This window comes from Mesoplodon bidens (genome assembly GCF_964165515.1).
Source record: "Mesoplodon bidens genome assembly, chromosome: 7".
NCBI lineage: Eukaryota > Metazoa > Chordata > Mammalia > Artiodactyla > Ziphiidae > Mesoplodon > Mesoplodon bidens.
Genome location: NC_138164.1, coordinates 43,030,767 through 43,057,541, shown reverse-complemented (window position 1 = coordinate 43,057,541; position 26,775 = coordinate 43,030,767). Strand labels below are relative to the sequence as shown.

The 26,775-nt window shown below is 43.6% G+C and overlaps 1 pseudogene across 1 annotated transcript in view; it reads right to left on the bottom strand.

Moving 5' to 3' along the window:
* The window catches only part of LOC308620770 (centrosomal protein of 78 kDa-like), a 1,829,729-nt pseudogene that overhangs the window by 64,064 nt on the left and 1,738,890 nt on the right, over positions 1 to 26,775 (bottom strand). The gene's annotated exons all lie outside the window — the stretch shown is intronic.

Below are 26,775 nucleotides of genomic sequence, written 5' to 3'. Positions count from 1 at the left end.
GTGCCGTTGTACATCAGGTTGAATTCCCTGCTCTTGTTGAGCGCACAGTGGAGCTGGGCCTTCCATTTAGCTGGGTCGGGGTCGTCCACCCCTTCCTGGTACTTCCCCTGTCTCCACAGCCCAGGCCTGAGGGATAGGAAACTGCAGTGAGTGCCTGCTTGTTGCCCAGAAACACTGGAAAGTGTGCCCCTCCTCCCTCGTACAGACACAGATACACACAGCCCTGCCTGACCGCCCCATCACCCCAACTCCAATTTACAGAGACTGCAGCAGAAAACACCACGCTGGGGACCAGGCAAGGCAGGGCCTGAGACAAATTCAGCCAAATGCAAATACAGTATTTTAAAAAGAGGAGCCTCATTTCAAGTGCTTGTGCCAGCATCATCTGTCAAGACTACAATGGCCTTAATGAAGGGTTGAAAATAAAGAAAAATCTGGAACACGTATACACCAAAATACTAATGGCAACTTTTGGATAGCAAGATTTCAGGTAATTTTGTTTTGTTTTGCTTGCCTTATTTGTTTTTCACATGAATTGCTTATATAATAAGAAGAGAAAGGGAGGTGGCGTATGATATGAAGAATTTAGGCTTGCAGTTCCCTCTCCCTTCAGTCTTTAACCTGATGCACAAATAACTGTTGAAACCAAGTACCTTTAGGAGTAGCAGCCCATAGGAGGGCAGGAAGCACGCTCTGGGGGTTCAGCTGGGCTCAGTGCGAGGCTGAGGGCCTCAAGTCCTAATAAACTCACACCACCTGCCTTTCCCTGCTTCCTCAAACTCCCACATTGGGAATATTTTGCTGGGAACACCAGTGGCTGGTGGCCTGGGCCAAAACCAGTGTGGCCCCGCCTCTCTGGTTTTCAATTTCCAGGTCTAACAGGCATTTATGTGTCTGTTCACGGGATATCAGCCCTCCCCCACTGTTAACGTATCTCAGATGTCTACACTTTCTTCAGGGCTGTGACGTATGTGCTGGTGCAGAAAAGGGGGATGTCTTTTGCAGAGGACTCAAGATCAAGAGAACGAGATGGACCGGCCAGACTGCTCCCACTTGATGTTAGGAAGATAAGGTGGCCATGTAGTTAGAATTCTGCAGCGGAACATAGCCTATAGAGTCTATGTGTTTGTGGATCCACAACTTTTATTTTTTCAGTAATGCCAACCAAGCTCGTAAGAGACTGACATATAATCCAGAATGCCAGTCTACTCGTTTTCAAAGGGGGATAAAGCTGGTCAGTGACCAGCATGGTTAAGTCCAATAACCTGGACATAACCATGTATGATCTCAACCAGTAACTCCTGTATCTGGTTTCTAATGACAATTCCAAGAACATAAGACCCACTCAACATTTAAATCCAAATTTTCAGATGACTCCAAAGCTAAATGGAAATGATTTGATATTGAACTCTAAATCTGCATTATCTAGACTATCTCTTATACGGTTGGGTAACCCAGAAGCGACAGTAAAAGGCTCCTGCTTTCCCAAAAATCACACGGCGTAAAAATGAAAAGCACTGGAAAGGCAAGACCCCCAGTGAATTTGCAAAGCTGCTTTTGTGTCTTTTTCTTTTTGACCTTGAAGCCAGGAGAAATTCTAAAAATACAAATGTATTAATTTTTAAAACTTGACTTTACTGAATATTATTCAGATCCCCAAGCCTACAAAAATAATTTTATTTTTTTAAAAATGCTCCCTCTTCAGACTATACTACAAAGCTACAGTAATCAAGACAGTGTGGTACTGGCACAAAAACAGAAAGATAGATCAATGGAACAGGATAGAAAGCCCAGAGGTAAACCCACGCACATATGCTCAACTTATTTTTGATAAAGGAGGCAGGAATGTACAGTGGAGAAAGGAAAGCCTCTTCAATAAGTGGTGCTGGGAAAACTGGACAGGGACATGTAGAAGTATGAGATTAGATCATTCCCTAACACCATACACAAAAATAAGCTCAAAATGGATTAAAGACCTAAATATAAGGCCAGAAACTATCAAACTCTTAGAGGAAAACATAGGCAGAACACTCTATGACATAAATCAGAGCAAGATCCTTTTGGACCCACCTCCTAGAGAAATGGAAATAAAAACAAAGATAAACAAAAGGGACCTAATGAAACTTCAAATCTTTTGCACAGCAAAGGAAACCATAAACAAGACCAAAAGACAACCCTCAGAATGGGAGAAAATATTTGCAAATGAAGCAACTGACAAAGGATTAATCTCCAAAATTTATAAACAGCTCATGCAGCTCAATAGCAAAAAAACAAACAACCCAATCCAAAAATGGGCAGAAGACTTAAATAGGCATTTCTCCAAAGAAGATATACAGACTGCCAACGAACACATGAAAGAATGCTCAACATCATTAATCATTAGAGAAATGCAAATCAAAACTACAATGAGATATCATCTCACACCAGTCAGAATGGCCATCATCAAGAAATCTAGAAACAATAAATGCTGGAGAGGGTGTGGAGAAAAGGGAACACTCTTGCACTGCTGGTGGGAATGTGAATTGGTACAGCCACTATGGAGAACAGTATGGAGGTTCCTTAAAAAACTAAAAATAGAACTACCATATGACCCAGCAATCCCACTACTAGGCATATACCCTGAGAAAACCATAATTCAAAAAGAGACATGTAGCAAAATGTTCATTGCAGCTCTATTCACAACAGCCCGGAGATGGAAATAACCTAAGTGTCCATCATCGGATGAATGGATAAAGAAGATGTGGCACATATATACAACAGAATATTACTCAGCCATAAAAAGAAACGAAACTGAGCTATTTGTAATGAGGTGGATAGACCTAGAGTCTGTCATACAGAGTGAAGTAAGTCAGAAAGAGAAAGACAAATACCGTATGCTAACACATATATACGGAATTAAAAAAAAAAAATGTCATGAAGAACCTAGGGGTAAAACGGGAATAAAGACACAGACCTACTTGAGAATGGACTTGTGGATATGGGGAGGGGGAAGGGTAAGCTGTGACAAAGCGAAAGAGAGGCATGGACATATATACACTACCAAACGTAAGGTAGATAGATAGTGGGAAGCAGCCGCAGAGCACAGAGAGATCAGCTCGGTGCTTTGTGACCGCCTGGAGGGGTGGGATGGGGAGGGTGGGAGGGAGGGAGATGCATGAGGGAAGGAATGTGGGAACAGATGTATATGTATGACTGATTCACTTTGTTATAAAGCAGAAACTAATAAAAAAAAAAAAAAAAAAAAAAAAAGAGACATGTACCAAAATGTTCATTGCAGCTCTATTCACAATAGCCCGCAGATGGAAACAACCTAAGTGTCCATCATCGGATGAATGGATAAAGAAGATGTGGCACATATATACAACAGAATATTACTCAGCCATAAAAAGAAACGAAACTGAGCTATTTTTAATGAGGTGGATAGACCTAGAGTCTGTCATACAGTGTGAAGTAAGTCAGAAAGACAAAGACAAATACCGTATGCTAACACATATATACGGAATTAAAAAAAAATAAAAATGTCATGAAGAACCTAGGGGTAAAACGGGAATAAAGACACAGACCTACTTGAGAATGGACTTGAGGATATGGGGAGGGGAAGGGTAAGCTGTGACAAAGCGAAAGAGAGGCATGGACATATATACACTACCAAACGTAAGGTAGATAGATAGTGGGAAGAAGCCACAGAGCACAGGGAGATCAGCTCGGTGCTTTGTGACCGCCTGGAGGGGTGGGATGGGGAGGGTGGGAGGGAGGGAGATGCATGAGGGAAGGGATGTGGGAACAGATGTATATGTATAACTGATTCACTTTGTTATAAAGCAGAAACTAATAAAAAATAAATAAATAAATAAATAAATAAATAAAATACAAAAAAAATACAAAAATAAAAATGCTCCCTGCCTCAAAGGAGTTTACAATCCCTTAAAGGAGACAGATGAGTCAATAGATCAGAAATATAGATACTATGTGAACACCAGTAAAACTGCCTAATCCATAAAGAGTCGGGGGGTAGGTATGGTTGGCCAAGTTTATCAGAATTTATGATTCTAGGGCTGAATCTTGAACATGGGTAGAAATTAACCAGGTGAGAAGCGTGGGTCAAGATACTCTAAGCAGAAGAAGCTTTATGGGCAAAGGCAGAGGCTGAAAAGCACAGTGCTTAGGGGACCTACAAGCAGTTCAGCTTGCGTGGAGGCAGCATGAGATGCAAGTCTGGGCTTGTAAGTAGGAACCATGCCAAGGAGTTTGGACCTGATTCTTAGAACACCGAGAACCACTGAGAGATTTAAGCAGGTTGTGATGTGATCAGATTTAAGTTTTAGAAAGAACCCTCTAGCTGCAGGACTGAAAAGGGTTTGAAGGGAGGCAAGGCATGAAGATAATACATAGTCTCTATATAATCCATATAATAGTGTCACTAGGGTCTGAACTAAGGAGGTGGCGGTAGGGATAGAGGATACAGGTAACGAACGAGCCGTTAAAGACGCTGACTTGACAGAGCTTGATGATGAACTGAGTCCTTGAAGAAGGTGAGAGAGAAATCAAGGATGATTCCCTGGTTTAGGGTTTGGGAGACTGGGTGGGGGGTGATGCTGGCCACTGAGATAGGAGCAGGTTTAGAAAGATGATTTCCCTTTGGAAATGTCGGATTTCAAATGCCTGTGGAAGGCCTAGGGGAGGAGGCCCAGCATGCCCAGGGCAGATTTTTATCCCCACTCACCTCTCACATCACCTGAGGGACTCTCCCTGCCTGCCTCCAGCCTGGAAGAAGGTCCACCAGATTACTGACATCTCTGCCCTGTGGGCAAGGACCAATTTCTTTTCATTTCTGTATCCCTGCTCAGGCTTTAGCACACAGTTGGTCAATGTGTATTTGTTGAATTGCCTCAAATTTACAGATATACACTTCTTGGGGAATGAATAAGTTGCTATTACGGATGGAAGACCAGAAAAACAGCTATGAGCAGAAGGCCAAGGAGACACTGCAGAAAGTGCTGGAGGAGAAAATGCGTGCACAACAGCAACTGCAGAGCAAACAGGTGTGGGGATGCTCCATAATCCTTGGGGCTGGGAACCCTGGGGCAGTCTGGGTGGCAAGGGAGCCAGCTGCACAACCCCCTGGAACCCCCAAGGCACCACCCTCTCCTCTGATCTCCCTCAGCGGTCCCTGGCCCTGGCCGAGCACAAGTGTGAAGAGTGGAAGAGCCAGTACGAGAGCCACCCCCAGCATGCAACTGTCCCCTACCCTGCCAGCCCAGTAATCATGAACGCCGTCTTCCTTCTCTTTTTTACAATGTGGTACATATGGATTTTTTTTTGAATGAGATTTAACCAGCTTTTAAACCTTTCTTCTTTCTAACAATATCAGTACTCTCTGACTCTCCAAATGCGCCTTTTCAAGTTGATTTAATTTATGGAAAAATCACCCTTCATACTTGCCCTTTCTTTTTTAAACCTCCCCATGGTAGTGTAATGTAGTAGAAGGAGATTTGGCCTGGGAGTTTGGACACCAGGGTTCTAGCGGCAGTAACCCACAGTTACACACGTTATATTATTAAAGAAAAAAGTAACTTACAGAAATGTATGAGGCCATTATGCACATACACACAAACATATATTCACTCATATATCCATAAAAAAGTAGTCTGGAAGGTTCTATAAAATGTTAAAGGTGTTCATCCCACGGTGGAGGAGATATACGTTAACTATATTACCCTCTTAAATTTTTACAGTAAATATATATTACTTTTATAATTTAAAAAGCCAAACTTTTCATTTTTAAAAACCTAAAACATGAAAGAAAACTGGAAAACCAACAAAATTAAAACAATCCCTAAGTCTGAGGCGACGATTTTTTTATCCGAGTCCAAGTGATGAATGAAAATACTAAGAATGGTGTGTGACACCTCAAAGTATAGAAAAAAATACAGTAAGGCAAGTAGGCATTAAGATAATAGAATATAAAAAGTTACCCAGATATATTCAGACAATGGACTACTATTCCAGTAATAAAAAGAAATGAATTACTAATATGAGCTACACGGATGAGTCACAACAACATGAGGAGCCAAAGAAGCCACGTGCAAAAGGGTACTTGTTGTATGCTTCCATTCATATGAATTTCTAGAATAGGAAACACTAATACATAGTGAAAGAAAGCATGTCAGTGGTTGCCTGATGCCAGGCCTGGGAAACTGACTGCAAAAGGACAAGAAGGAACTTTTTGCAGGTATTGGAAGTGTATCTTGACTTTGGCGACGACAATAGAGATATACACATTTGTCAAGACTTATCAAATTACATGCTTAAAACGGGTACACCTCGTTGAATGTAATTCATACTTCAATAAAGTTGATTTTAAAGTTAAATTAAAAAGTCACCTATGGGGACTTCCCTGGTGGCACAGTGGTTAAGAATTCGCCTGCTAATGCAGGGGACGTGGTTTCAAGCCCTAGTCTGGGAAGATCCCACATGCCGCCGAGCAACTATGCCCGTGCGCCACAACTACAGAGCCTGTGCTCTAGAGCCCGTGAGCCACAACTACTGAGCCCGTGTGCCACAACTACCGAAGCCCACGTGCCTAGAGCCCATGCTCCACAACAAGAGAAGCCACCACAGTGAGAAGCCGGCGCACTGCAACAAAGACACAATGCAGCCAAAAATAAATTAATTAATAATAATTTTTTAAAAAATAGTCACCTAGACGTCTGAGTGAGACAGAGTTCCTTTAAGCTTTCAGTCCCAGCTCTTCTCTGAAGCCTCCCCTCATCTACCCTGGCAGCATGTGACCACTTTGCATCTCTTTAACACCTTATATTTATCGGTTCCATTCAGATTTGATGCTTGAAAAGTTTTGTATATTTTATGTCTATCTTCCATTCAACTTGGTTCCTCTAAGGCAGGAACAATCATCTCTTTCATAAATTGAGACCATTACAAAAACAGAATTATGTTCCCTTTCCTCTCAATCAGGAGAATTTGAAGTAGGATTGATGAAATCCTGGAAATCATAAGCAAAAATGTCATTTCTGCATTTTTATGGCCACAGGGTCCTGTGTTTTCATCAGATTCTTGAAGATATCACAGAGCCCAACAATGTTAAGAATCTCTGCTTTGAATCCATGTGCTTTCACCCAGCTCTGTGGTACAAGGCACCCTGCCCCTGGGGCAATCTGTCTGTGGTCCCTGCAAAGATGATAAACCCACATCAGAGACACTCACTCTTCTGCATGTCAGTGGACTCCACTGCCAGCTCTTCCTCCACAATGACGTCACTCTCGCCATCTTCAAGATTCATTTCTGTCTCATCTAGAACACTGTCTTCTTCCTCTTCCTCCTCCTCATCTTCCTTGGAGACATCCTTTAATGTGGCAAGTAGTCTGTTGTAACCAGAAACTTGTTCTGGTTCACTCTATGCTTCACTTTCAGAACTTGAAGTATCTATAAACTCTCTGACTAAAAGGAAAATGGGGATTTTAAAAACAAAAATTATACTGTTCTTGTTGCTACCCCACGACTATCATCAGGTCCACAGTGGAACCAAGTTCAGACTTTTCTAGATAAAAACTAGCTTTTCTGCAAATATGCAGTCCTATCTATTCAACCAGACCGAGCACCAAATTTGTTTCAAACAGCTAATCTAGCTATGATTCTAGAAGCGCTTCCTCTTCTTTGAACTGCTCATGTTCCACATGGGAAGACAGCAAACTAAACACATGGAGCTTTAGGTTATAAGGTGATCTAACCTATGTGTCAGACATTTGGCACCTTTAAAGGAGCAACAGGAAAACTTACAACAAAAAAGTGTACTTTATTTCTGAGTCTGTGGTAATGAAATAAGACCTTTGATGATTTTGCACTCTACTTTATGTTAAGCAAACATGACATTCCCTCTTAGGATTCACCAAGAGCCCTCTGGTAAGCCTCCTTAACAGGTTCTAACAGGCTAATCTCTCAGGACAGTTTCATACTCTATACTATATTAGTTATCACAATGGCATTTTAACAGACATCTGCACTTAAAACTAAGCAATATTACTAAAGTATAGCTTACATCTAAAATGAAAGAGAGTGGAAATGTAGCCAAACTTTAGTACCATATATAATCTTAAAAGTAACAGTCCAGAATCTACTATCATAAAGAAGGTATAAAGCATTACCAGTTGACAAGTCTGTGGTTTTGCTTCCTTTCTGGAAACCCTGAGAAGAAACAGGCAATGTTAAACTTTAACTACTGGTAGGTAGCAATTAGGAAAAGTCTAATGATACAACTTTAAATGAACATGGCAGACTATACCGTTATAAATACATTATATCTATTGTCAAGTAAAAACTCCATATGCATTTGGACAGGTCTTGGAAGGATATGCCAAATAGATAATAAGAGACGAATGAAAAAGTCTAACAAGACCACATGACAAATACTACAGTCACACAGTAACAGGCTCTCATCCAAAAGACGGGAAATTTTGGCAAATAAAAGCCCTCGGGGTTCACCTTTTCTAGCAAATTTCTTAAGTAGACTATCCCTCTAATTGTTGATAAAGCAGCCCAAAGGGGGGGGATGAGCACTAAGATCATAACTGAGAGTCTGGACACTTAGAGAGGAACCCACAACTACCCAAACATTAGTTTCCTCATGGTCATTGAATAGATAGGCGATGTCGAGGGTCCCAAGCAATTCTTTTTTTATTTTTTTAAACTTATTTATTTATTTTTGCCTGCTATGGGTCTTCGTTGCTGCGCCCGGGCTTTCTCTAGTTGCGGCGAGAGGTGGCTTCTCTTGTTGCGGAGCAGGGGCTCTAGGCTCGCGGGCATCAGTAGTTGCACCACACCGGCTCAGTAGTTGTGGCTCGCGGGCTCTGGAGTGCAGGCTCAATAGTTGTGGCGCACGGGCTTACTTGCACCGCGGCATGTGGGATCTCCCCGAACCAGGGCTCGAACCCCTGTCCCCTCCGTTGGCAGGCGGATTCTTAACCACTGCACCACCAGGGAAGCCCCCAAGCAATTCTTTAAAAACATAGAAAACGAACACAAGCTTATAAAATCTCTGCCCAGTCGCCACACAGGAGGCGTGCCGTCTAGCATAAAACTACAGGCTCAACAAAGGGTAGGAAGACCGGCGAAGAACCCCATCTCAGGCGGGAAGCCGCCAGGATCCCCGGGCGAGCTAGGCCGGCGCCGGGGCAGCGTGGCACGCGGCGGGAGCTGCCCTGTCACTACCCCCGGGGCACCGGCGGACCAAACGCGGGGACACGCGGGCTCCCACCGGGAAAGGACGCCGGCAGCGCCGGTCCCAGCCTCGCCTCTCCATACCTGTCATAGAAGGGATGCTCCTCGCCGAAATCCCTTAGATGCTTCTTCTGCCTTTTAGTTAGGGAGTTGAGCAGCTGGCTCTGGCTCCGGCTCCGGCTCCGGCTCCCGCGTTTGCCCATGGGGAAGACGTCAAGTCAGCCAACCTCCAAGAATCGCGTTTTTCACCTGGAAGTCGTCTCGTCAACCCACTCACGCGGGATTGCCAACGGCGCTTTACGGCGGAAGCAGGGTGCCATAAAGCAGACCCGCTTTACGTCGCGCTTGTACGACAGGCGTGGCTGTGAGAATCAGCCTGCATAAACGTGTAGTAACTGAGATGGTTGAATGCAGTGCCTTTCTATTATGCCATAATACAAATACCAACTAACATTTAAGGCTGCCGGTGCATCTCAATTCATCCTCACAACAGTAAACAAATAGGCCTTGTTAATAAGCCTGATATTGGAGATGAGAAAGCTGATGCTTACAAAAGCTTACACACACACTAGCAAGAGAGGAGATGGAAACCTAATTCTCTCTGATGCGACCACAGGCTTTTCCCACTAGGATCTGCCACGTGCGTGTGCTATGTGAAGAATGAGGACGCAAGGCTGAGATTCCCGCCCTTACCCTACCCCCTCATTTTCTGAAAGTATTGCAAGGGCCCTTGGTAACACATCTGTTCTGGCATTTTTCATGTTATAAAAGCAAAAACACATCCAGAGAGGTAAAGTGACTTTCCTAAATCACCCGGAGAGTCGATGTTAGAGAAAGCAGTAAATCTCAATAAAGTGTCTCAAAACTGAATTGGGGCAAATTGGGATGGAAAACTTTTAAAGGGTAAGTAACTTTTCTATATCTGGGTCGTGGTGGTGGTTACACCTGGTATACAATTACCAAAATTAATCAAACTGTACCTTTGAAATTGGTACATTTTAATGCAAGTAAATAATAATCTCAATAAACAAAGAGGTAAAAACAGCGCAACTGGACTTAATACTCTAGAGACAGGCAGAGTGTGCAGGGATACTTAAAAACCACAGGATAGGGCTTCCCTGATGGCGCAGTGGTTGAGAGTCCACCTGCCGAGGCAGGGGACGCGGGTTCGTGCCCCAGGTCGGGAAGGTCCCCCGTGCCGCGGAGCGGCTAAGCTCGTGAGCCATGGCCGCTGAGCCTGTGCGTCCGGAGCCTGTGCTCCGCAACGGGAGAGGCCACAACAGTGAGAGGCCCGCGTACCGAAAAAACAAAACAAGAAACAAACGATAAACACAGAGACACTTTTTTTCTAATAGTAACTTACAATGTCAATCATAAACCACAGAATTCACCTGAATATTTAAGGTAAAATAGGAGCCATCAAAGATAGTGTTCACTGCCTCTGCTATTAGAGGAGTGTCTGTGAGAGAATTGGAGCTTTGTCCAATACCATGTCACACCTATAGAAGTCGCACTACAACTATTAAAATCCTAGTTTTGTCGTCCTGGGGACCATCTACTCCTAATTAGATTCTGGGAGCTTAGGGTGGCATAGGGAGGCAAGGGGAGGGAGTATCAAGAAAATGTGCAAACAGCAGGTAGTGCCAGCAGATGGCCCAGCCAAGGAACCCAGAAACAAACAGACATGTGTCTTCTGTCTCATTTCAAGATAAAAAGTACAGTCACTTACGTAAACAAAAGGCTGCTTGCAAATGTCATCATACATACTAAGGCACTAACCACAGTATAACCTGGCTATGACAATAAAGTCATACAATGTTTTTTCTCCTCCCACCCTATTCCAAGTGCCCCAGCTTCCCTCCCCAGAGGAAACCAGTTTCTTGGTGTTCTTCCAGAGATCTGCTATAAAAAGCTATACTCTTGAGCACTTGATGTGACTCTTTACTCTCTCCTGCTTTCCATGTCATTGTAGTCCTATGGACAGCTCTAGACTGTTCCCAGGTTCAGACACAACTGTGCCCTAGCTTCACCCAAGTGCTCTCATCATTGGCTCACTGAGCCCGCTTCTGAAAATATTTATATTAGCCTTTGACAACATAAAAGGGGATGCTTTGTGAAATTTTAACCTGAGAGTTCGGAATTGAAACATATTTTTCATGCCTCCAGTGAAAGTTCTCTTAGTAAAACCCACACAAAGAAGATGCATGTGCCAACTAGTGAAGGCCCTGGGAAAATTGTAATAAAGGCAAAATTTGTTCTTCCCTTTCTTCTTCTCACGCTCAGCCCTTCCTTTTCCCTCCTGCAGGGTTTTCTTTGCCCTTTGCCCTCAGGGACTCAGTATTTTCTGGGGTAAAAACAATCCAGGAAATAATCTTTTATACTAGTTTGTAAAGAGAGGCTGATGAATTAATGTTACTTGGGTACTTTCAATTCGGGGAGACTCCCTAGGATAACGATCTCAAGGGGTGGGAGGGGGGTGGCTGTCCCTTAAGACAAGATGGTCAGAATATTCAGAAAAGTGTTAGTTTTTCTTTATTAAAAACTTTTTCTTTGGAAAATTTCAAGTATATACAAAAGTAGACAAAACAGTATAATACACTCCCATGTTCCCATCCCTCGGCTTCAATGCAAGGTATGCCCACCCACTACCCCTACCTCCCGCCCCTGTATTATTTTTGAAGCAAATCCCAGACATTGTATTATTTTATCTGTAAATATTTATTTCTAAATATCTAAAAGATAAGGGTTCTTTCTTTAACATAGCTACAATGGCACTATTTCACCTAAAAAAAGATGATAACAATTATTTAATATCATCATGTAACCAGTCAGTATTCAGATTTCTGATTGTCTCATAAATGTCGTCTTTTTTTTTTTTTTTACACTGTTAGTTGAACATGTTCTGCTGTTCTCTGTGTCTCTCGCGAATACATTGTGGGATTTAGAACTTTGATCAGATTTCATTATAGCTGATATTTTAGACTTCCATCAGGAGGCGTATACCGTCTGGTTGTCTTTCATTTTGTGATGTTACCAGTCATTGGTAGTCAATGTCTAAATTCGTTAATTCATTAGAGATCACATTCTAATTCTATCATGAGGTGATATTCTAATTCTATCATTTCTTCTTCACTTACTTGCTGGACTATTTCTATGAAAGCAAGCTTTTCCTTCCCCTAAATTTTGCTTACCCAGTGGTACTGTTTGTATAGGAAAAGCAGAAGAAATGCTTGACTCTCTCCCTTCATTTACTAATTTTCAACACAAGGAGTCAATTCACTGGATCTTCTAATGTTGACCAATCAAGTTTTTTTTTAAATTTTTAGTATCATTATGAACTCATGGAATTATACAAATTGATGTGTTTTAATCCCTTGCAAGTATTATGGTGTACATGATTTGAAAGCGCTTATTTGACATATAGTGATGTATTTGAAAAGACAAACTATGTCCTAATATAAACCACAGAAAGTAAACAGGAGTCTATCTGAGATTCTCAACACAGCAGGAATGGGAAGGTGGGGAAGGAGCACAATTTGAGGATACAGATCAGATGCTGGGGAAGTTTGAGTTTTGAAATTTATGTGATAATATAAGTGGTAACAACGGCACATGTGTTCAAGATATGTTGACAGGGAACCATAAATAATCCAAAGGTATGACTCTCTAATTATGAAAGCTCTGACACCTCAGCTACTGATTTGGGAAGATTCTGGGGAAGGTGTGTGTGCACCCACACATCTGTCTCCTCCTAGATGCCTCAAATCAGACAGTCTCCTCCACCACATGTATGCATACATGACTGTGTACACCCCAAAGCCATCCAGCCTCTTCCTGAGAGGGCTGGCAGAAATCAGTCTCTCGCTACCTGTATAATGAAATGAGCTTGTTTATTCATTAAAAAAACTGTACTAAACACCACGTGCCAGGTGCTGTGCTAGTAGCTGAGGCTGGGGGAGAATAAGATCCATTCCAGCCTCTGCAAGGAGCTCTCAGCCCATCCAGGTATGGATAAGGATGCAGACTCTTACGATACACTGTGAGAAATGCTAAACTGATAGATGCTGGGTGCTAAGGAAGCAGCTCAGTCAGAGTTTTGGTGCTGATGGGGGTTGGGGGCCAGGGGGGAGGGTCATCTGCTGCCTTTGAGCGTTTGTCAGCCTGTCACGCTCATTGAACATCGGTATTGAACTTGAGACTAATCTAGATTCTAGATTTTAGGCTGTATGAGTTGTTTCAGCTGACTTCATGAACAGCATGTGTGTGTGTTCAAGACAGGGTATGAGGGATATAGGGCAACAGGAAATTAGAGAGCTGGGTAGTCATCGGATTCCACAGCGTTTATTGTGTAAGGAGCAATGAGCTTTCTAGGTGGAGCATGTTTTAGATAACGAGATTATGTCTGAAAAGAGAAAAGCTTTGTAATGCATTTCAATGCACTCTACATAACTTGAAAATGTAAAACACTATTATATATAGTGCCTATTCATATTATATATAGTGCCTATTCATTCACTTTCTATTCATCTGTACCCAGAAGAACTATCCATTGTGAAACCCAGAGACTGGCATAGAGTGACCTGTAATAATTATGTTTCCTCAAGCTTATCAGAGGTTGTTTTATATTAGGCCTAGCCTAAAACTGAAATATTTTATCAGATTATATTCACCTGACTGAGAACAAGGCTAAAATGCTACACTAGAGGGGATAAAGTTTTACCTCCCTCTCTCTAGTGGAATGTTGGTGTAACTACATTCTGTTTTTCACATTTTTCTGGCAGAGGCTTAGCAGGCAAACCTTCATTCATTTATCAAACATTTTCTAAACAGTTACCATGTTCCTGTCATAATGTTAGGCATTAATGATTTAAAAAGCTCAGACCTCAGGCTTTCCCCTTGAAAGACCTCATAGTCTAGTTGGGGGAGACAAAGCAATGAACAAATAATTATGTTGTCATGGGCTAGATTAGAAGGGTGTCTACAAAGGGTTTTAGGAACCCAGAAGATAAAGAAGCTCCTCTTTCTGTGGAGGAGAGAGGAAAGGTCATGGGGAGTTGCACAGAGGATGCACTGAGTCAGGGTTTCCTGGGAAAGAAGGTTCCAGGGAGAGGGAATAGCATGAGCAAGGTGGAAAGATGTGTTTGGAGAACTGTCTGTGGACCCTGTTGCTGAGGTGGGTGGGTGGGAGTAGAGAGGTTGGAGAGACGGACAGGTGAGGATTCAGCCCACTAAAGGCCTTGCATGCCTTGCTGGGGCATTGAGGCCCAATCCCATGTAAGGTGAGGAACCCTTAAAGGATTTCAAGCAAGGGGGTTATGTGAACCGATTTGGACTTCAGCGAAATCACGGTGATGTCTGTATGGGTGACAAGGACATTAAATCTTCCTTTCCGACGCCTTCCTGGAGCAGCCGATTCGCTACTGATGCTGCCCACCTCCAAAAGACTTTGGAGACTTTTTCATGTTTTGTTTGTTTGTTTGTTTTCGGTACGCGGGCCTCTCACTGTTGTGGCCTCTCCCGTTGCGGAGCACAGGCTCCGGACGCACAGGCTCAGCGGCCATGGCTCACGGGTCCAGCCGCTTCGCGGCATGTGGGATCTTCCCGGACTGGGGCATGAACCCGCGTCCCCTGCTTCGGCAGGTGGACTCTCAACCACTGCGCCATCAGGGAAGCCCTATCCTGTGGTTTTTAAGTATCCCTGCACACTCTGCCTGTCTCTAGAGTATTAAGTCCAGTTGCGCTGTTTTTACCTCTTTGTTTATTGAGATTATTATTTACTTGCATTAAAATGTACCAATTTCAAAGGTACAGTTTGATTAATTTTGGTAATTGTATACCAGGTGTAACCACCACCACGACCCAGATATAGAAAAGTTACTTACCCTTTAAAAGTTTTCCATCCCAATTTGCCCCAATTCAGTTTTGAGACACTTTATTGAGTTTTACTGCTTTCTCTAACATCGACTCTCCGGGTGATTTAGGAAAGTCACTTTACCTCTCTGGATGTGTTTTTGCTTTTATAACATGAAAAATGCCAGAACAGATGTGTTACCAAGGGCCCTTGCAATACTTTCAGAAAATGAGGGGGTAGGGTAAGGGCGGGAATCTCAGCCTTGCGTCCTCATTCTTCACACAGCACACGCATGTGGCAGATCCTAGTGGGAAAAGCCTGTGGTCGCATCAGAGAGAATTAGGTTTCCATCTCCTCTCTTGCTAGTGTGTGTGTAAGCTTTTGTAAGCATCAGCTTTCTCATCTCCAATATCAGGCTTATTAACAAGGCCTATTTGTTTACTGTTGTGAGGATGAATTGAGATGCACCGGCAGCCTTAAATGTTAGTTGGTATTTGTATTATGGCATAATAGAAAGGCACTGCATTCAACCATCTCAGTTACTACACGTTTATGCAGGCTGATTCTCACAGCCACGCCTGTCGTACAAGCGCGACGTAAAGCGGGTCTGCTTTATGGCACCCTGCTTCCGCCGTAAAGCGCCGTTGGCAATCCCGCGTGAGTTGGTGGAGGAGACGACTGCCAGGTGAAAAACGCGATTCTTTTTTTTTTTTTTTTTTTTTTTTTTTTTTTTCTTTTTGCGGTATGCGGGCCTCTCACTGTTGTGGCCTCTCCCGTTGCGGAGCACAGGCTCCGGATGCGCAGGCCCATCGGCCATGGCTCACGGGCCCAGCCGCTCCGCGGCATATGGGATCCTCCCAGACCGGGGCACGAACCCGTATCCCCTGCATCGGCAGGCGGACTCTCAACCACTGCGCCACCAGGGAGGCCCGAAAAACGCGATTCTTGGAGGTTGGCTGACTTGACGTCTTCCCCATGGGCAAACGCGGGAGCCGGAGCCGGAGCCGGAGCCAGAGCCAGCTGCTCAACTCCCTAACTAAAAAGCAGAAGAAGCATCTAAGGGATTTCGGCGAGGAGCATCCCTTCTATGACAGGTATGGAGAGGCGAGGCTGGGACCGGCGCTGCCGGCGTCCTTTCCCGGTGGGAGCCCGCGTGTCCCCGCGTTTGGTCCGCCGGTGCCCCGGGGGTAGTGACAGGGCAGCTCCCGCCGCGTGCCACGCTGCCCCGGCGCCGGCCTAGCTCGCCCGGGGATCCTGGCGGCTTCCCGCCTGAGGTGGGGTTCTTCGCCGGTCTTCCTACCCTTTGTTGAGCCTGTAGTTTTATGCTAGACGGCACGCCTCCTGTGTGGCGACTGGGCAGAGGTTTTATAAGCTTGTGTTCGTTTTCTATGTTTTTAAAGAATTGCTTGGGGGCTTCCCTGGTGGCGCAGTGGTTAAGAATCCGCCTGCCAAGGGAGGGGACAGGGGTTCGAGCCCTGGTCCGGGAAGATCCCACATGCCGCGGTGCAAGTAAGCCCGTGCGCCACAACTATTGAGCCTGCACTCTAGAGCCCGCGAGCCACAACTACTGAGCCAGGGTGGTGCAACTACTGATGCCCACGAGCCTAGAGCCCCTGCTCCGCAACAAGAGAAGCCACCTGTCGCCGCAACTAGAGAAAGCCCGGGCGCAGCAACGAAGACCCATAGCAGGCAAAAATAAATAAATAAGTTTAAAAAAATAAAAAAAGAATTGCTTGGGACCCTCGACATCACCTATCTATTCAATGACCATGAGGAAACTAATGTTTGGGTAGTTGTGGGTTCCTCTCTAAGTGTCCAGACTCTCAGTTATGATCTTAGTGCTCATCCCCCCCCTTTGGGCTGCTTTATCAACAGTTAGAGGGATAGTCTACTTAAGAAATTTGCTAGAAAAGGTGAACCCCGAGGGCTTTTATTTGCCAAAATTTCCCGTCTTTTGGATGAGAGCCTGTTACTGTGTGACTGTAGTATTTGTCATGTGGTCTTGTTAGACTTTTTCATTCGTCTCTTATTATCTATTTGGCATATCCTTCCAAAACCTGTCCAAATGCATATGGAGTTTTTACTTGACAATAGATATAATGTAGTTATAACGGTATAGTCTGCCATGTTCATTTAAAGTTGTATCATTAGACTTTTCCTAATTGCTACCTACCAGTAGTTAAAGTTTAACATTGCCTGTTTCTTCTCAGGGTTTCCAGAAAGGAAGCAAAACCACAGACTTGTCAACTGGTAATGCTTTATCCTTCTTTATGATAGTAGATTCTGGACTGTTACTTTTAAGATTATATATGGTAGTAAAGTTTGGCTACATTTCCACTCTCTTTGATTTTAGTTGTAAGCTATACTTTAGTAATATTGCTTAGTTTTAAGTGCAGATGTCTGTTAAAATGCCATTGTGATAACTAATATAGTATAGAGTATGAAACTGTCCTGAGAGATTAGCCTGTTAGAACCTGTTAAGGAGGCTTACCAGAGGGCTCTTGGTGAATCCTAAGATGGAATGTCATGTTTGCTTAACATAAAGTAGAGTGCAAAATCATCAAAGGTCTTATTTCATTACCACAGACTCAGAAATAAAGTACACTTTTTTGTTGTAAGTTTTCCTGTTGCTCCTTTAAAGGTGCCAAATGTCTGACACATAGGTTAGATCGCCTTATAACCTAAAGCTCCGTGTGTTTAGTTTGCTGTATTCCCATGTGGAACATGAGCAGTTCAAAGAAGAGGAAGCGCTTCTAGAATCATAGCTAGATTAGCTGTTTGAAACAAATTTGGTGCTAGGTCTGGTTGAATAGATAGGACTGGATATTTGCAGAAAAGCTAGTTTTTATCTAGAAAAGTCTGAACTTGGTTCCACTGTGGGCCTGATGATAGTCGTGGGGTAGCAACAAGAACAGTATAATTTTTGTTTTTAAAATCCCCATTTTCCTTTTAGTCGGAGAGTTTATAGATACTTCAAGTTCTGAAAGTGAAGCATAGAGTGAACCAGAACAAGTTTCTGGTTACAACAGACTACTTGCCACATTAAAGGATGTCTCCAAGGAAGATGAGGAGGAGGAAGAGGAAGAAGACAGTGTTCTAGATGAGACAGAAATGAATCTTGAAGATGGCGAGAGTGACGTCATTGTGGAGGAAGAGCTGGCAGTGGAGTCCACTGACATGCAGAAGAGTGAGTGTCTCTGATGTGGGTTTATCATCTTTGCAGGGACCACAGACAGATTGCCCCAGGGGCAGGGTGCCTTGTACCACAGAGCTGGGTGAAAGCACATGGATTCAAAGCAGAGATTCTTAACATTGTTGGGCTCTGTGATATCTTCAAGAATCTGATGAAAACAGGACCCTGTGGCCATAAAAATGCAGAAATGACATTTTTCCTTATGATTTCCAGGATTTCATCAATCCTACTTCAAATTCCCCTGATTGAGAGGAAAGGGAACATAATTCTGTTTTTGTAATGGTCTCAATTTATGAAAGAGATGATTGTTCCTGCCTTAGAGGAACCAAGTTGAATGGAAGATAGACATAAAATATACAAAACTTTTCAAGCATCAAATCTGAATGGAACCGATAAATATAAGGTGTTAAAGAGATGCAAAGTGGTCACATGCTGCCAGGGTAGATGAGGGGAGGCTTCAGAGAAGAGCTGGGACTGAAAGCTTAAAGGAACTCTGTCTCACTCAGACGTCTAGGTGACTATTTTTTAAAAAATTATTATTAATTAATTTATTTTTGGCTGCATTGTGTCTTTGTTGCAGTGCGCCGGCTTCTCACTGTGGTGGCTTCTCTTGTTGTGGAGCATGGGCTCTAGGCACGTGGGCTTCGGTAGTTGTGGCACACGGGCTCAGTAGTTGTGGCTCACGGGCTCTAGAGCACAGGCTCTGTAGTTGTGGCGCACGGGCTTAGTTGCTCGGCGGCATGTGGGATCTCCCCAGACTAGGGCTTGAAACCACGTCCCCTGCATTAGCAGGCGAATTCTTAACCACTGTGCCACCAGGGAAGTCCCCATAGGTGACTTTTTAATTTAACTTTAAAATCAACTTTATTGAAGTATGAATTACATTCAACGAGGTGTACCCGTTTTAAGCATGTAATTTGATAAGTCTTGACAAATGTGTATATCTCTATTGTCGTCGCCAAAGTCAAGATACAGAACACTTCCAATACCTGCAAAAAGTTCCTTCTTGTCCTTTTGCAGTCAGTTTCCCAGGCCTGGCATCAGGCAACCACTGACATGCTTTCTTTCACTATGTATTAGTGTTTCCTATTCTAGAAATTCATATGAATGGAAGCATACAACAAGTACCCTTTTGCACGTGGCTTCTTTGGCTCCTCATGTTGTTGTGACTCATCCGTGTAGCTCATATTAGTAATTCATTTCTTTTTATTACTGGAATAGTAGTCCATTGTCTGAATATATCTGGGTAACTTTTTATATTCTATTATCTTAATGCCTACTTGCCTTACTGTATTTTTTTCTATACTTTGAGGTATCACACACCATTCTTAGTATTTTCATTCATCACTTGGACTCGGATAAAAAAATCGTCGCCTCAGACTTAGGGATTGTTTTAATTTTGTTGGTTTTCCAGTTTTCTTTCATGTTTTAGGTTTTTAAAAATGAAAAGTTTGGCTTTTTAAATTATAAAAGTAATATATATTTACTGTAAAAATTTAAGAGGGTAATATAGTTAACGTATATCTCCTCCACCGTGGGATGAACACCTTTAACATTTTATAGAACCTTCCAGACTACTTTTTTATGGATATATGAGTGAATATATGTTTGTGTGTATGTGCATAATGGCCTCATACATTTCTGTAAGTTACTTTTTTCTTTAATAATATAACGTGTGTAACTGTGGGTTACTGCCGCTAGAACCCTGGTGTCCAAACTCCCAGGCCAAATCTCCTTCTACTACATTACACTACCATGGGGAGGTTTAAAAAAGAAAGGGCAAGTATGAAGGGTGATTTTTCCATAAATTAAATCAACTTGAAAAGGCGCATTTGGAGAGTCAGAGAGTACTGATATTGTTAGAAAGAAGAAAGGTTTAAAAGCTGGTTAAATCTCATTCAAAAAAAAATCCATATGTACCACATTGTAAAAAAGAGAAGGAAGACGGCATTCATGATTACTGGGCTGGCAGGGTAGGGGACAGTTGCATGCTGGGGGTGACTCTCGTACTGGCTCTTCCACTCTTCACACTTGTGCTCGGCCAGGGCCAGGGACCGCTGAGGGAGATCAGAGGAGAGGGTGGTGCCTTGGGGGTTCCAGGGGGTTGTGCAGCTGGCTCCCTTGCCACCCAGACTGCCCCAGGGTTCCCAGCCCCAAGGATTATGGAGCATCCCCACACCTGTTTGCTCTGCAGTTGCTGTTGTGCACACATTTTCTCCTCCAGCACTTTCTGCAGTGTCTCCTTGGCCTTCTGCTCATAGCTGTTTTTCTGGTCTTCCATCCGTAATAGCAACTTATTCATTCCCCAAGAAGTGTATATCTGTAAATTTGAGGCAATTCAACAAATACACATTGACCTACTGTGTGCTAAAGCCTGAGCAGGGATACAGAAATGAAAAGAAATTGGTCCTTGCCCACAGGGCAGAGATGTCCGTAATCTGGTGGACCTTCTTCCAGGCTGGAGGCAGGCAGGGAGAGTCCCTCAGGTGATGTGAGAGGTGAGTGGGGATAAAAAACTGCCCTGGGCATGCTGGGCCTTCTCCCCTAGGCCTTCCACAGGCATTTGAACTCCGACATTTCCAAAGGGAAATCATCTTTCTAAACCTGCTCCTATCTCAGTGGCCAGCATCACCCCCCACCCAGTCTCCCAAACCCTAAACCAGGGAATCATCCTTGATTTCTCTCTCACCTTCTTCAAGGACTCAGTTCCTCATCAAGCTCTGTCAAATCAGCGTCTTTAACGGCTCCTTCGTTACCTGTATCCTCTATCCCACTGCCACCTCCTTAGTTCAGACCCTAGTGACACTATTATATGGATTATATAGAGACTATGTATTATCTTCATGCCTTGCCTCCCTTCAAACCCTTTTCAGTCCTGCAGCTAGAGGGTTCTTTCTAAAACTTAAATCTGATCACATCACAACCTGCTTAAATCTCTCAGTGGTTCTCAGTGTTCTAAGAATCAGGTCCAAACTCCTTGGCATGGTTCCTACTTACAAGCCCAGACTTGCATCTCATGCTGCCTCCACGCAAGCTGAACTGCTTGTAGGTCCCCTAAGCACTGTGCTTTTCAGCCTCTGCCTTTGCCCATAAAGCTTCTTCTGCTTAGAGTATCTTGACCCACGCTTCTCACCTGGTTAATTTCTACCCATGTTCAAGATTCAGCCCTAGAATCATAAATTCTGATAAACTTGGCCAACCATACCTACCCCCCGACTCTTTATGGATTAGGCAGTTTTACTGGTGTTCACATAGTATCTATATTTCTGATCTATTGACTCATCTGTCTCCTTTAAGGGATTGTAAACTCCTTTGAGGCAGGGAGCATTTTTATTTTTGTATTTTTTGTATTTTATTTATTTATTTATTTATTCATTTATTTTTTATTAGTTTCTGCTTTATAACAAAGTGAATCAGTTATACATATACATCTGTTCCCACATCCCTTCCCTCATGCATCTCCCTCCCTCCCACCCTCCCCATCCCACCCCTCCAGGCGGTCACAAAGCACCGAGCTGATCTCCCTGTGCTCTGCGGCTGCTTCCCACTATCTATCTACCTTACGTTTGGTAGTGTATATATGTCCATGCCTCTCTTTCGCTTTGTCACAGCTTACCCTTCCCCCTCCCCATATCCTCAAGTCCATTCTCAAGTAGGTCTGTGTCTTTATTCCCGTTTTACCCCTAGGTTCTTCATGACATTTTTATTTTTTTTTAATTCCGTATATATGTGTTAGCATACGGTATTTGTCTTTGTCTTTCTGACTTACTTCACACTGTATGACAGACTCTAGGTCTATCCACCTCATTAAAAATAGCTCAGTTTCGTTTCTTTTTATGGCTGAGTAATATTCTGTTGTATATATGTGCCACATCTTCTTTATCCATTCATCCGATGATGGACACTTAGGTTGTTTCCATCTGCGGGCTATTGTGAATAGAGCTGCAATGAACATTTTGGTACATGTCTCTTTTTGAATTATGGTTTTCTCAGGGTATATGCCTAGTAGTGGGATTGCTGGGTCATATGGTAGTTCTATTTTTAGTTTTTTAAGGAACCTCCATACTGTTCTCCATAGTGGCTGTACCAATTCACATTCCCACCAGCAGTGCAAGAGTGTTCCCTTTTCTCCACACCCTCTCCAGCATTTATTGTTTCTAGATTTCTTGATGATGGCCATTCTGACTGGTGTGAGATGATATCTCATTGTAGTTTTGATTTGCATTTCTCTAATGATTAATGATGTTGAGCATTCTTTCATGTGTTCGTTGGCAGTCTTTATATCTTCTTTGGAGAAATGCCTATTTAAGTCTTCTGCCCATTTTTGGATTGGGTTGTTTGTTTTTTTGCTATTGAGCTGCATGAGCTGTTTATAAATTTTGGAGATTAATCCTTTGTCAGTTGCTTCATTTGCAAATATTTTCTCCCATTCTGAGGGTTGTCTTTTGGTCTTGTTTATGGTTTCCTTTGCTGTGCAAAAGCTTTTAAGTTTCATTAGGTCCCTTTTGTTTATCTTTGTTTTTATTTCCATTTCTCTAGGAGGTGGGTCCAAAAGGATCTTGCTCTGATTTATGTCATAGAGTGTTCTGCCTATGTTTTCCTCTAAGAGTTTGATAGTTTCTGGCCTTATATTTAGGTCTTTAATCCATTTTGAGCTTATTTTTGTGTATGGTGTTAGGGAATGATCTAATCTCATACTTCTACATGTCCCTGTCCAGTTTTCCCAGCACCACTTATTGAAGAGGCTTTCCTTTCTCCACTGTACATTCCTGCCTCCTTTATCAAAAATAAGTTGAGCATATGTGCGTGGGTTTACCTCTGGGCTTTCTATCCTGTTCCATTGATCTATCTTTCTGTTTTTGTGCCAGTACCACACTGTCTTGATTACTGTAGCTTTGTAGTATAGTCTGAAGAGGGAGCATTTTTAAAAAAATAAAATTATTTTTGTAGGCTTGGGGATCTGAACAATATTCAGTAAAGTCAAGTTTTAAAAATTAATACATTTGTATTTTTAGAATTTCTCTTGGCTTCAAGGTCAAAAAGAAAAAGACACAAAAGCAGCTTTGCGAATTCACTGGGGGTCTTGCCTTTCCAGTGCTTTTCATTTTCACGCCCTGTGATTTTTGGGAAAGCAGGAGCCTCTTACTGTCGCTTCTGGGTTACCCAACTGGGTAAGAGGTAGTCTAGATAATGCAGATTTAGAGTTCAATATCAAATCATTTCCATTTAGCTTTGGAGTCATCTGAAAATTTGGATTTAAAGGTTGAGTGGGTCTTATGTTCTTGGAATTGTCATTAGAAACCAGATACAGGAGTTACTGGTTGAGATCATACATGGTTATGTCCAGGTTATTGGACTTAACCATGCTGGTCACTGACCAGCTTTATCCCCCTTTGAAAACGAGTAGACTGGCATTCTGGATTATATGTCAGTCTCTTACGAGCTTGGTTGGCATTACTGAAAAAATAAAAGTTGTGGATCCGCAAACCCATAGACTCTATAGGCTATGTTCCCCTGCAGAATTCTAACTACATGGCCACCTTATCTTCCTAACATCAAGTGGGAGCAGTCTGGCCGGTCCATCTCGTTCTCTTGATCTTGAGTCCTCTGCAAAAGACATCCCCCTTTTCTGCACCAGCACATACGTCACAGCCCTGAAGAAAGTGTAGACATCTGAGATACGTTAACAGTGGGGGAGGGCTGATATCCCGTGAACAGACACATAGATGCCTGTTAGACCTGGAAATTGAAAACCAGAGAGGCGGGGCCACACTGGTTTTGGCCCAGGCCACCAGCCACTGGTGTTCCCAGCAAAATGTTCCCAATGTGGGAGTTTGAGGAAGCAGGGAAAGGCAGGTGGTGTGAGTTTATTAGGACTTGAGGCCCTCAGCCTCGCACTGAGGCCAGCTGAACCCCCAGAGCGTGCTTCCTGCCCTCCTATGGGCTGCTACTCCTAAAGGTACTTGGTTTCAACAGTTATTTGTGCATCAGGTTAAAGACTGAAGGGAGAGGGAACTGCAAGCCTAAATTCTTCATATCATACGCCACCTCCCTTTCTCTTCTTATTATATAAGCAATTCATGTGAAAAACAAATAAGGCAAGCCAAACAAAACAAAATTACCTGAAGTCTTGCTATCCAAAAGTTGCCATTAGTATTTTGGTGTATACGTGTTCCAGATTTTTCTTTATTTTCAACCCTTCATTAAGGCCATTGTAGTCTTGACAGATGATGCTGGCACAAGCACTTGAGATGAGGCTCCTCTTTTTTTTTTTTTTTTTTTTTTTTCGGTATGTGTGCCTCTCCCGTTGCGGAGCACAGGCACCGGACGTGCAGGCTCAGTGGACCTGGCTCACGGACCCAGTTGCTCCGCGGCATGTGGGATCTTCCCAGACCGGGGCACGAACCCTTGTCCCCTGCATCGACAGGCGGACTCTCAACCACTGTGCCACCAGGGAAGCCCGAGGCTCCTCTTTTTAAAATACTGTATTTGCATTTGGCTTAGTTTCTCTCAGGCCCTGCCTTGCCTGGTCCCCAACATGGTGTTTTCTGCTGCAGTCTCTGTAAATTGGAGTTGGGGTGATGGGGCGGTCAGGCAGGGCTGTGTGTATCTGTGTCTGTACGAGGGAGGGCGGGCACACTTTCCAGTGTTTCTGGGCAACAAGCAGGCACTCACTGCAGTTTCCTATCCCTCAGGCCTGGGCTGTGGAGACAGGGGAAGTACCAGGAAGGGGTGGACGACCCCGACCCAGCTAAATGGAAGGCCCAGCTCCGCTGTGCGCTCAACAAGAGCAGGGAATTCAACCTGATGTACGACGGCACCAAGGAGGTGCCCATGAACCCAGTGAAGATATATCAAGTGTGTGACATCCCCCAGCCCCAGGGCTCTATCATTAACCCAGGTGAGGCCCCAGCTGCTGGGGAGAAGGTGGACAGTGTGCCAGGTTCCGGGCTGGACACTTAAAGCGATAGTCGACTTGAAAGTCGCCTCGCTTACAAAGTTGAAGACTGGTAAATAAAGCAAGAAATGCTGTCCCTAGAAAGAACCCAGAGAACAAAAGATATAAACTCAGCACAGTCTTCCTGCCCACCCAGTGGAACAGTAAAGCATTAGAAAGAAGAGGGGGTATTGAGTTCTATAAAAAATAACTTCTCTTGGGACTCAACACTGAGAAGAGAGGCCAGGTACTTTAGAAGAAGGAGGGCTGAAAACTTAGAAGGTCTGAGTTATAAACCTCGGTCTTTCCATTTCACTACTTGTGGGACATTGAATCAAGTCATTCAACGTTTTGAGCCTCAGCTTCTTCCACTATAAAATCTGGGTTCTCATCTTTCCTGCGTATTTCAAAGGCTGTTCTAAGAATCAATTGCCATGACATTATGAAGGCTATTAAGTTCTCTTTATAAATGATGGGTAAGTGATCATTTAATTTGTATGGTATTTTTTCCTAGGAGAATACCACCTGATCCCTATATTTACTCAATGTTTAGCCAGTTCCGACTAAGAGCCAGATAATTTAGACTTGACCTCCAGTGAATCTAGTGAGGCTCTGCCATGAGGGAAGGGTCTGTCTTCACAGTAAGCTTATAAAGGAGAGAAGCCGTGCTCCTTGGGTCCTTAGAAGGGATGCGAATGTGTAGAAAGGGGTTTAGAGTAGGAATTAAAAGATTTCTAGGAGAAGGGAGTAGGGTCTGCAGCTCCTGGATAGGGGAGGGGATGAGAGCTTGCACTGGGGCTCCGTAGGAGGAGCTGGGAGTGGGGTGAACACCCTTGGTTCCCACTCTTTGGCATTGAGGGTGCACACTGAACCCAAGGAACCTCTGTGCTGGCAGTGCCTAGCTTGAACAGTGGGTCAGCTGCAGGGATGACAGTGCAACGTGAGCGCCTCACTTTTGACCTTTGTGTGTGTGTGTGTGTGTGTTTCTCGGGTAGGATCCACTGGATCTGCTCCTTGGGATGAGAAAGATAATGGTGTGGATGAAGAAGATGAGGAAGATGAGCTGGACCAGTCACAGCACCACGTTCCCATCCAGGACACCTTCCCCTTCCTGAACATCAATGGTGAGTGGGGTTGGGGGTGGGACAGAGGCATGGAGAGGATGTAAGGGGCTTTGATTTTGCAACCGTTGACACCATATCCACCATTGCACTGGGAGCAGCGACCAGGCCCTGGGGCCAGGCTGCCAGTCTGTTAGCAAGTAGGAGTCATAGGCAAAGGCACTCCGTAGGCATAGTTATCCCAGTGGGGTGGCTTCTAGGCAGAGAGAGCATCTTCTGAATCTTATGTGATAATTCAGAGAAATTAAAAAATGAAATTCATTCTCAATCCCGCATACAAATACACAAGCTGTTACAAATTTTGCTGATTTCCTTCAGGCCAAGTGCAGGGATCCTTTTCGTGAATTGTAGGCAAACTCTTCTGCTATTTCCCTTGGTACAAATTTTCTGTCACTGCCTTAACAGCCTCTGCTAAGGCTGTATCGTGGGAAACTTGTGG